Below are 13,722 nucleotides of genomic sequence, written 5' to 3'. Positions count from 1 at the left end.
TATGGTTTTATTTGATATAGCGCAAATACTTTAACAACTACAGTCCAAAAGTCACCGCATACGACGATTCCTGTAATATGTTGTAATTGTGTAATCGTTGATTTTTGTGCTAAGTATGTGTTTTATGATATTTAAGATTAAATTAAATATATAAATGTATTCGATGGAGAAGTTTGCTTGAAAAATTGAATAGATTGATCCTTGGTAGAGTGATCTAAATGAACCAAATAAAACACTTGAGAATTTTTTTGGTTTAAAATACAAGTATAATTGACCATAATTCGAGAGAGGCGTGAAAATATGTGCGCACTGCTCTTTCAAGAATATTTATTACTTAAACGGAATAAATGCAAGTGCAAACTCTTGTTCACTCAAAAAGAGTTTTTAATAGTTAAGTTTTGGTAAGTCAAATGCATATACAAACAAACCTTGTTTCATTTCTTTGAGCAATGTTCTATAAACTCTAAACTAAGTTACTACCCTAATTTAGAAAGGTTATACATACTTACCTAAGTAAAGACTGACTATTTCTAATTAGCTATTTTTATACTACATAAAAATTATTCGTTGAGTGACCATACTTTTATATAAATCATAACTGAAAAATAAAATATTACGATATAAAATAAATAAATTATTATGTTCATATTTTCAAAAAAATAAATAAATAACATAATATTATTCTTAATATACAGTAAATTTTAATTCATATACATAATATATACTATTATAATATACATGGTTTAGTTTCAATAAGTTTAGACGGGATATTTAATTTCTACATTTGTATAATCAAATTCATTTTGAAACAAGTATTGTGTTTACTTCTGGCGATGTTTATTTGAGTATACTATTATTATTTGATATTATATTGTTTGTTATTCATCAATAATTTATCTTATGAATGAAAACTTATAAGACGCACGAATGCATTTGAATAATTTGTTTTACAGTTTCTATCTTTATGATAAAAATTGTAATATTTAATTAGATATCAATAAATAATAATTATAATTAAAACCAATTATTAAATTAAATAAAAATTTTCACAATATTTAAAATAAAATAAAAATTACTATGTTTCTCGTTTTAAGCCAAATTTCTAGCATAATTTATTTAAAATTATTTAATATAAGTTATAATTTATTACCAAAACAGCAGTATTGATTTAAGTATGATGATGATTTTCCAACACAATTCTAAATACGTAGAACTATTTCTTAATAATATTTGTCACTTTCTATAACTTTTTATTTGTTATCTTGATAAAAATTCATGAAAAAAAAAAACAGTAATGAAATAAACGAGTTTCTTCAGTTCGTATCAAATTATTCATTAAAACAAGACAAAAAATAATGTGGTGTTAAAAAAAAATATTCTCATTTTAATAAAATATACAAAATACATAGCAATTTAGAGGATACTTACGTTTTCATTCAAACTCATAAAAGATAGGATTTTTTTTCAAAAAAAAAGTGCTGGCATTTTTCTTTTGAAAAATATGTGACGTATGAAAAGTTGTCTATTATAATAAATATATAAACATTTTTTAAAATAATCATGAATGAAAGTAATAAAATCTATTAAATCTTTAAATAATTATAACTTACACACTTTATATAATATTAATTAAATTTTTATTAGTTTTACAACTAGGTAAAAATTACATAATACCTAAAATTAATAAGAATACTTTTAAAAACGTTTTGTACATTTGAACAGATATACTTTCTTTGAATTGGCATATTTTTGAATTTCAGATAATTTCCAAACCTTAATTCAAAAATATTATCATCATATTCTTTATTATAATTTTTTGTAATATTACAAATTTCCTTTATGGCAATATAACCTAATAATTTTTAATTTTTTTAGAAACCAGATACCCTGCACTATTAACGATAATATAATATGTCAATAAGTTTGTATAAAAAAAAAATGTATTCCACTAGGTTTTTATACAATTAAAACTCGAAACAGTATAAATCACAAACGAAAACTGTACGTTACTGCGTCAAAGATCAATTTATTTTTTTGACAAAGCTTTTAGATTGTTTGGACATCACATACAAATTAATATTATATTTACTTCAATTTAAGGTCTACCGACTGCTATTAATAGTCAATTCAACTAGGGGTATACGAATAAATTTCCACACTAACCCCTTAGGTTTATATTTATATTTGATCGCTGTTGCCTGTATAGGATTTTTACACGAGTGTTTAGTCAAAAAACTGCACCGGCAGCGAAGGAGAAAATAATAAACTCTTGTCGATTTTATATAAGCTAATAACAGTGACGGGCCCACTTTACGGGTAGCAAACAAACCCGCCGCCGGGGCTGGTGCAGTATAGGGGGTGCAAAAAAAAAGAAAACTTTACGAGGGTAGGCGGACGATAAAAATATACATTGCGAATATATGTATGGTGGCAGTGGATGGTGGCGGCAGCAGCGGTCCCGTCGAAGTAGCTTATGATTACTTATACATGTACCATAGACTAAGTTTCCTTCGGCAAGATAAATGTTCACGGGAGATTTTGCGTGTGTGTGTGTGTGTGTATGTGATGGGTTAAGCCTCGGAATGCCTATATATGCGTAAACTAGTCAACCGCTACCACCGACGTAACATCCCTCACATATTTCCGCGACAAGGAAACCGTCGCTCGACCGGAGTTGGAACGCGGGGAAATAAAAGTGGAAAAAATAACTGTCACGTCGAATAAACGTCACACACTACATGCAAACATATACAAATTGTACAATATATCATATTTCCCGAACGGGGCACCCCGGCGGAGGTGGTTAGGGTGACTGCTCGCTGTGTTTGTGGGTGTTGGGGTGAAGAGGGGTGGGTACGGATGTGACGGCTAATACTCTCTTCTACCCGGGCATATTCAATGACGTGCCAGGAATCCGTCAAACGCAGAAGGAGTTTTACCTGCTTATATTATGTACGGCCTCCGTGTATTTATCAAGGGGAGACTTGGATAAAAGACGTACGTTTCAAACTGGTACATATATAATAATATACTTGTGGATTTATAATGTATATGTGTGAACAATATAGTCTCTCATGCACGGTCGTAATCGTAGGGAATGCCATAGGTTGGTGATGATGATGATGATGATGATGATGATGATGATGATGGTAATAGGGGTAATAATAATACTTTGAAAAACAATAAAATCTACTTTATGGTGAATCGTGTTTAATCAATAATTACTAAGAGCGTAATATCACACTCGCATAATAGAACAGGTGTCTATGATAGCTCACCAATCTCGAGACAAGAATCATCTATTGATGGTATTCCGTGTTATAATGGTATATTATAATATTATAGTAATATAATTGTCAATGACTCGATCTACATTACCAGCCCACATCCTTGAATTTAATCACACGTTAGCCTGATATATTCTATAAGTATTATATAGATATATTTTCATAGATATGATCCAAAGATCTTCGGTACTTTAGTGTTGTGAAAATAAACATTTTTCAGACATTCGATCGATTTGCACATCTTCATATAATCACTGTAACCTCACACAATAAATTTTTGACAGACAGTCTTAGCATGAAGGATCGATCTATTTTTTTATATTTTATAATACAGCTATTCGCAGGTTTTTTGCAACGTTGCCGCACGATAAACGCGTTAAAATAACACGAATAATTCTTCAACACTAAAAGGTCACAAATTTAAACCACACTAAGTTTAAAACTAAGTGACAAAATTTTACACGAAAATATTCGTCGTCAAATAACACTAAATATTCAAATTGAAGTTTGTACACAATTACTTACAGCCCTTATTTTCGATAATAACTTAGAGTCGTCTTATTTCAATTTCTTTTTTCTCTCTCACGCGCGCCTAATGTATTATACCCACTTCGTGCTATTCTACAGTGCTATATCGTGACATCAGTGGAGGGAAATCAAAAAAAAAAATCCCTACCAACATGACAGGTAACGAATAATATTGAAAATTGGATTATTTGGAAATCATGTGCGCCGTGCGCGTCGTTATTGCACTCGCAGGTCGCGAGGAATTCAATACACCCATCGTCGCAATCGGACGGATTTTAAAGAATTTCTATTCGCTTGGTTTATATAACATTTCTTATATTATGTTATACTATAATATACATATTCTATATGATATATAACTTAGATAGATAATAATAATAGCAATATATTACATTATATAAATACACACCACTCGTTTAATCACTTATTCACTTACCTTCATTGAGATCATAATATCAGTTATTTTAACTCATCTAACTATGTATAATATATTTTGGTATCTGTATATGTATCTTTTTTCTCTAAAATACACATCGATAAATAACAAAAAAAAAATAATAATAGTAATAAAACAATCTCGTACGAAGGACTGAGGCAGTAGCAGCAGCAGCAGCAACAGCGACAGCGACAGTGATGGTGTATATGTACAACAGTGATGTGAAAACCGTATATATGTATGTAATAATAATAATATGCAACCACCCCCATTTATGTATATGTTTACGATACGAGCAGATAAATCGACGTCTGAGCAAGCAGGAAAATAAAAGTAAAGCCATTCGTCGTCGTCGTCGTCGTCGTCGTCGTTTGGAATTTATAGCGATTTATCAGTATTCTCTTCGGTCCTTGTAGAAGGATACATAATATATCTATACTTTGTACGTACATTTATAAATACATACTCACATAGACTGATAACACCACGCGTATACGTCTAGACGTCTGGTCTAAAGGGTTAAGTAAACGAAAGGGTTAACACAGCGACCAACCGACTAGCACACCAAACGTCAAGCGTTGTATAAACGTCTCATACTTATACAACAAAATAAATTTATAGCTATAACTTATATAAGTCAATCAAGTATCATAACAGAAATTTTGATTTTAAAAGTAGAAATATATATAAAATATATATAATAATAATAATAATAATACTCATTTATTATCCTATTGTCGCTTTCAAAGTACCTATTAGATAAATTTTGAACCACAAACTTCCCTCAAAGTTTAAAAACGAATCATTTTTATTGTTCAAAAAGATATGCAAAGATAAAAAAAAAATCAAAACTACGTATTTGTATAATCAATACTTTCATTTCTGCGCTAATCTTTAGGGCAAATCTTTTGCCAAACTATTAGCTCCAGAGCACCTTTTTTTCTCTGATTCAGTTCTATATTATAATACTATTTCAAAATGTTAGTCTCCATCAGCCAACTTCTACTAGCAACAACGATTATGTAACTACCACATCTCCATTAAATTAACGTAGACTCGGAATTTATGTAATGTATCCTAGATTTTATTCTATCGACTAGCTAAAAAAATATGAATGTGTCAAAAAAACCACAATTTATTAGTTTTGAACTGAACCGTCTTTGATAATACGAAATTGGATACACTAGAAATCAAGTATTTCATGTCAGGTCACACGACAATTGCACCGCATGATCTTAATACTTATTTTTCAGAAAATGAATAAAATGCATTGCATTTGTCATACATTGATCCTTTAAACTCGATGCAGGGTTAAAAAAACTGACCCTTAATATTAGCTCAACTGCAATAAATAATGATGGCATTTTCACCGAATATGTTGACTGCATGAAACTATAACGAAAGCTCTAAACCAAATAACTACCATGCCGCATTAATACTAAGCTATATCTTGCATAAAAATCTTATAATATAGATTCTCCAAAAAATCCTCATTTTTATTTTATTTCTTATTTGAATAATTCAAAATTGTAAAAGATATAGCACATCTTATTCATTTTTTAAATGTTATCTTCTTTAATATTTGTCTGTATTCTATAAAAATTAAATTCATTAAATACGCTTCATAATGATAATTGGTAGTTCCATTATTATTTAATTATTTATTTGAAGTTCAAGACACCATTGTTTACCCGTTATTATATTATTTATCGAGTAGTACATTTTGTAGAGTCATAAAAACCATAACCCCATACTATAATAAATTTATCATAAAGCAATAATAATTTATAATAATATTATCTACATATTATACATGTATAATAGTTTATAAGATTTGAAATATTACCATTAATAGTTGGAATTCTAAATAATATTTAGTTTTATAACAGCTAGAACTGTTAGGAGTTAAAATATATTGCATTCATAAATATTTATAGTATTTTAACGCCTGACCATACGAATCATGTCACGTTACGAATGAGGATTGTAAATAATGTTTGATTGAAAATAATGCAATGGTCTGATATTCGATTGGCTATATTTAATGCGTAAGTAATTTTATAATGAAACGTTGTCACGAAATATTGGTCAATAAAACATTAATATGAACATTAAATTTATTATTAATAAAAAAGTACGCATTTTGTATTATTAATATGTCATTTCGGAGCCAATATACCTTGACCCATTAACATCGATAATTCGCAAATTTAGTTAGCAAATTTATCTTTATAAAGTTATCAATTATCTTTTTTTTTATTAAAGCAAATATATATAAATATCAATAGTTATTAAAAAATAAATAATAAATAATAAATAATATATTTCAGTATAATAATAATATTAGGTAGTAACTTATCACAATGATATCAAAATATTGAAAAAATAGAAGTTTAAAATGATAAGTAATGTATCTATGATCAATTATATGTGATTATGTAATAAAAATATATATAATATTTTTTTTTTTTAAGAGTACAAACAGGGGGACATGAATTAATTTTTTAATAATTATCAAAAAAAAAAAACTCTTATAGAGATTCTAACTATAAGTAGTTAAAAAAAAAATGTTTGTGTTTTATGAATTTTATCAAATATTTGAATAAAAAATACTTATAAAAAAGGCAAAGATATTTATTAAAAAATAACTAAAATAAGTCAAATCGATTTATTATATATTAACAATATTAAATATTATTAATTTAATAAAAATACAATACTTCAGAAAAATTGAGACACAAAAATATGATTTAATATTCAGAAAACGAATAAGAATATATTGCGCTGTGTATGCACGAGTATACCAACCTCATATTATGTTATATAACTATAATATTACACAAAATGTAATAAGCTACATCGTAGTTCATTTACCACAACTTTAGGTTAAATACTTCAAATGAAAAAAAGAAACATTTAATCAAAATTACAACCCAATGACGATTAAAATTGTTGTTTTCAAAGTTTTCTGTTTGACAAGTAATACGCTTTATTGTAATAACTAGTGTTACAATATAATATATAAAAAGGGATTATCGAACACCGTAAAATATATGAAAAGGCACTAAAAATATAACTTTTCCCGCTCGTACATGATACAAAAAATACATTTTTCTCACGTTTTCTCGTAATATTATACAAAAGCCTTAAGATATTAAGACTAAAATAACTAATGTGATATTGTAATGCCTACAATTATTATTACTATTATTTAAATTTAAATTTATTTAAACATACATTTTTTATTTTTAATAATGAAATAAAAATTTAAATTAACTCATTTATATTATTTATATGATAGTTGACAAATGAGTATGGCAATTTGTTAAATATATTGTTCTCAGCATGTTCACTTATAATGCTTTGATATATTTTTAAAAAAAATTTAAACAACATTAAATTAATTCAATATAAATAATATAATAGAATACATAAAATAATAATGATGTAAAACAAACAAAGTTTAAGAAAATTTCAAACAAATCTTAAACAAAAACAATTAAAATAAGTTAATGAATATTTTCAACGTCTGGGGTAGAAATTGTTGAAGTGAAAAAACCAAAAGTAAACAATAGCACGTCAATACATCAAATTTACAAATGAAAAAAATAAATAAGTAAGAAAACTTTAATTATGGTATATCAAAATAATCAATAAAAGTTTCTCCAATTACGTATTTTATATTTGTTGAACCTCGCAAATATAAATGATCGCATCAATTAGTATAAGAATACAATTGTGAATTGACGTTACAGTGTCTTAACATATTATATTTGTGTGTATAGAACAAGTTGACCTTGAGTTATTTCATTCATAAAACATTATCATTTTTATCTTCCTCACATATTATATTGAATTTATAATGACGATAGTTATTATGATATATGTTACATAGTTAATGCTCTGCAATGCGAAACAAGGACAAGCTGTTAAATTTTGTGTTATAATTGTCTGTTGGTAATGTGTTTTTTCGTTGCAAAACTTTTTATGACAGTAAAAATACTAAAAATCTCTCTTAAAAACTATAAATAGTTACGCAAAGGTTATACTTACTTTAAATAAGTATTTTTTTTTTTTCATTAGTGTTACTGATCATTTTAAAAGAAGCTTTAAAATGGTGTAAAAATATATCAAACATGAGTTTTCAAAATCGTGACCATTTTTAAATAAACTTTAGTAAAAATAAGATAAATATTATTTAGAAAATGAAATAATTTATTTTTAACAACAGCGTTTATAGTATATATAGTATATCACATCTTGACAAAAATAATTCATTACACCAAATACTAATCATTATATATTATTAAACTAAATATAAATATAGTTTTCATGATATATCACTTTTAAACTGTTTTAAAAGTTTTGGTTCTAATCGGACAATGAATATATTTATTGCGTAATAATATTGTTTTTTTTTTTTTTAAAAAAAATGCTTTAATATTCATTTTGAGAAAAGCTTATAGTAGTGAACTGAATCTATTGTGAAATATTTTTCATATTTTTCCCTTTTTTTGTTATTATATAATATATTTGAAGTATTTGAATTTTTTTGATTCATCATATACGATAAAATATTTGTTTGTGAGTTAAAAAACTTCAAAAATATGACGTTCCAAATAAGCCGTTTTTACAGAAAAAATATAATCACAATTTTTGCATAAGTGTTTGAAGTAAAATTTGTTAAAATTCGTAAAAATTGACAATATTTGAAATTATTTCATAGTAAAGAAAATTTTAAAACACTTAAAAATCAATACTAAAAAAGACAATACTATATTAGTTATTATTTATGTGTAGAATTACACATTTAACGTATTGTATTTTTATAAATAATTTTAACAGTTTTTGAGAACAGGACTTTTGATTTAATTATAAAAACACACTACTGTAACTAGTGTGCTACACATAGAGTGCAGAATATCAAACGCTGCGATTCAATAATATTCATGCTTAAGTTCGCTGTAGTTGTAAATTGAAAAAAAAAGAATTCTCATAAAGGTTTATACTTTAAAAATTGATTTAAACAAAAATATATTCCATACTCTAAGTGGAAATAGAAAACAATCGGTTTTGTGACAATATAAATTCTAACAATAAGACATAAGGAATATCTAAAACGATTTACAAAACCTTTCCAAAAGATAGTAAATCACAGAAAGATAGAATAAAATTTAAAGTAGAAGTAAAAGAAAAAAACAGTTAAAATCGACAGGCGCAATTTAAGGTCTTCTCTATCGTTTTTTGCATAATTAATTGTATGAATATTTCTCTAGAATATGTACTCTTATCGTGCATATAAAATTAATATAAACGAAGGATATTTTAATTTGTTATGTTCATTGTTCACAATAGGAGAAAAAAATATGAAAATCGCTTTCATTATTTTTGAAATTAACACACTATGTACAACTCACGTATTAGAATAAACTACAGTATGTGTATGTAAAAATCAAAAAAAAAAAAAACATATCACAATAAAATTGAATTAAATTACCAGAGACGAACCACTCAGTTTTCTCAATGCAGTGGTAGTAATGAGTTATGACAACAACAACTAAGTAACAACTATATTATATTATTAAAATGTTTTATAATTTACATACTGAAAAGCGTATGTGTGTGTGTATAAATGATGAATGAAAACCTCGACATCGAAATTATTCTCAGTTTACGTACGTGTAGTAAGTGAGTAATTCGGGCAATTAAATCCTAGGCACGTATAAAGGATTAGATGGTGTGACGATGGCGATGACATGGTACAATGACGCCTTGACATATTTTTTCTTTTTAAATATAAAAGCGTGAGTTCAAAAACGGACTTGGCGGGAAAGAATGTTATAATTTAATAATGATTATATCACTGATAATATACAGTTCTACGCGCGGTGACTAGTAAAACCGACTTTGCTTTGTCCACGATAATACGAATATGTGTACGTAACATGTAAGCTCCAGTTAGAAAAGCGATAACATAATATTATACACATATTATATCATACATTTGTACAATATTATATTATAAGTGTGATAAAGTATGAAAATCAATAACTTGTGACTAAAACCTTAACTCGTTATGCCACCAGCGTTTAAGGAAACTAAAGTGTCTTTGTAAAAGTAACTGAGAATAATGAGTTTAATTCATAAAAAAATGATATGAATGATATGATAAGTAATGACATTAAAATAAAAATATTAACATTCTTCCCAGTGAAGAATATATTTAATCAAAACAATGATAAAATTAAAATTAATTGCATAAAAAACTTTTATGATGAAAAAAATAGTGAACATTTTAAAATATCTATAATAAAAATGATGCTTTTTTACATTTTTTGGTTTAATATAAAATACACACGAGGAACTTTTTTTATTAAATTTTCAAGCGTTAGCAATACAAATTATACTTTTTAAAATTTTGAAACTGCAAACAATTTTTTTCAAATTTTCGTTATTTTAACGAATTTTGTCAAAATCTTAACTTCATATACTTGTAAAAATAAATTGGGCCTGTATATTTTAAATGTTATTACATATATCTATTAAAATAACTTAAATCTTGAACTAAATTTTCAAGCTTTTTGATACCTAAAATATTTTTATCGGTATTCATAAATTAAAACTTATTTTATAAAAATTAAAAAAAACTTTTTTTTAGAAATTCTTTAAAACTTAATGAAAGATCTCACAATATTGCTAAGTATACTTAGTGATAAAGGCTGAGAAACCGTCTCCGTTCATAATCGTTTTTTGTATAGGTACAGTGATATATCATTAAATTCAAATGTATTACATCCATAATAATGACTCACCCGACACTTAACGTACAGATCCACTTATACATTTTTTTACCCGATTATTTTAAAAAATCTTGGAATTTTGAATTTTGACCGTTTAAAGCACAAAATATTAAATATCTCAAACCATCCAATTTGCGACTACGTATCGTATACATAAAAAAAAATTCCAAGGATTTTCGAAGATTTTCTAAATAATTTTTTCATAAAATTAAGTATCTCTTGATCACTGAAACGTTGATGATAATTAGAGTTGTAAGAAAATTGAAAATTTCATTTCCAAACGCTGGGTGATCTTGACATTTATGGCACAAATAATGTGTCTAGTGTAACATGTGATTATATATATCATTGTTTGCTATTTATTATAGTCTTCTCGTGTGCATTCATATTACTAGCCGCTCTTGTGACTGCATCAGTTGTTTTTGTCAGTAAGTACTAAATATTGACGTGACCTATCGGTGACGACGTACGTGCCGTGGTAAAACGGTACCACATTCCTATAGTAGTGTCGGGTAAATTTGGTATTTTAGATTGTGAGCGGAACGAAGAATGTAACTATTGGTTTTACAGCAATGTAATTTTTATTTTTTTTTCTGTCATCGTTTGAAAATCGTGATGTCAGCAGAAAATTTGCTTCAACCATCCTCCTTCACATTGAAAATGATTTCTGAGACCAAATTTTATCTATTTAATACATCGAGTACCAAGATACTATTGATTTGTTTAGTCGTTTAAGTTTTTTCAATTATGTTAATAAATGTTTTAATTCTTTTTCACAATGTTTGACATTTTAAAACAACAATCGTTATGTTATATATATATATAGTAGTTAAAAAATATCTAAATTAATTAATAAATCGCAATTTTTTGATTTTAAGAGATTGATGTTCAAATCTTTACAAAATTCGTCAAAACCATAGAGATTTACAAATATTTTTTAATTCAAAATGTATAGCATTCTCGTAGGTTTTTAAAAACGTAATTGTGAAAATCAAATAGGTACTAACAGTATAATTTGATATTCAATTACTTATAAGTAATATCATTTTAATTGAAACAATTATACAAATAATAGTAATATTTTAATTAAAATGCCAAGAAGTATTTATAAATAAAAATACAAATACACTATCTGCGATCATCTTTCATATTGGTTCAATCATTTATCTGAAAATGTAATGTACCTATTACTATGATCTGCTCAATGATACACTCGAAGCCAAAAAATTTAAAATGTTGAGTACCTAACTTAATGTAACTAATAACTGTAATGACGTTATTTTGGTTGTAAGTAGTTGAACACATAATTTTTTCATGTAACGAAAATAATTTTCAATATTTGTTGAGAATTGATAGTAAATTTAAAAAAATATATTTTGATTACGATAAGTATTTATTTGTATATCTATCATCACCTCGCTATGATTTGTTACACAGGCCAAAAAAAAAATTACTTGAAAAAAAAAATGAATTCGACATATCGTTGTCGGTGTTGTGTCAAGAGCTCTTGGGTGTTTTATAATAGACAATATAATATTATTATATATATACTTTTTTATTATTATTATTATTATTTTTTTTTTAGTTGGCGTTCAACTTTAATTAAACGCTTAGTATAAAAAAAACATAATATTGTGATTTATGTTATCACAGAGCATTATTACAAAATATGAACGAAATTAATTTTCGTAATATCAATTAATTGGAAGTCGGTAGAGAAAAACCATTTTTTTTTTTTTTAATGAAATAATGAATAAGTATTTATCATATTTTTCATATATATTTACTTATATAGATTCGTGTTAACGAATGAGTAAATAAAATATCGTACCTATAACATAAATTTAATAAACATATTAATTTATTATAATGCATTTATCAATCAACTCAAATAAGCCAATAGAAATTCATAATATTTACCTATTTAATTATTTGAGTTAAAATATTATGGTTATAAATACTATTTCAAGTCTGAGAAACATAATTAAAAACTTAACTTTTATTTAAATAACTAAATACATCCGAAGTAGTAATAAATCGTTGTGAGTGGTAAATTTAGATATTATTTTTAGTTTGTTATTCTCAATCAGTACAATTACATTACATCAAAATCGTTTTAACTTTATCACATATTTGTGTAAAATCGTGAAATTTTATTGTGTTTTTTTTCAATAAAATACAATAAATTTTAATGGGGAACCTTTTAAAATAGTGTAAGTATATACTTTATACTTAACATTTACTATAGCGTGGATCATTTTTGCATGAATACTAAAACCTAATTACTTGCATTAAACATAAGCACAAGTGCCAAAACAACTAACTAAGGAGAAGATAGGAGTAGATCGTTAACCTATGTGAAATACTTTAAGTAAATAACGATAGAAGATTTGTTTTTTTTTTTTAATATTTATTATCCAACGTGTTATACATCATACTACTACAGTTGTTCTACTATACTATGTGTGACGTTTTAATGTTATGTATACACTATATTTGTATATTATAGTAAACCAGAGTTTATAAAACGTAATATTATTAAACGCACACGTCACCGTCTCGTTATTAAAAAGAAAAAATGGAAAATCAGAGGTAGATTAAAACGTTCACTTTCGTTTCCCCAATCGAGCAGATGATGAATGTCGAGAAGAATCATATACATAATAAAAGT

This window comes from Aphis gossypii, chromosome 2 (assembly GCF_020184175.1).
Source record: "Aphis gossypii isolate Hap1 chromosome 2, ASM2018417v2, whole genome shotgun sequence".
NCBI classification, from domain to species: Eukaryota; Metazoa; Arthropoda; class Insecta; order Hemiptera; family Aphididae; genus Aphis; species Aphis gossypii.
This window is presented reverse-complemented; position numbering follows the sequence as displayed.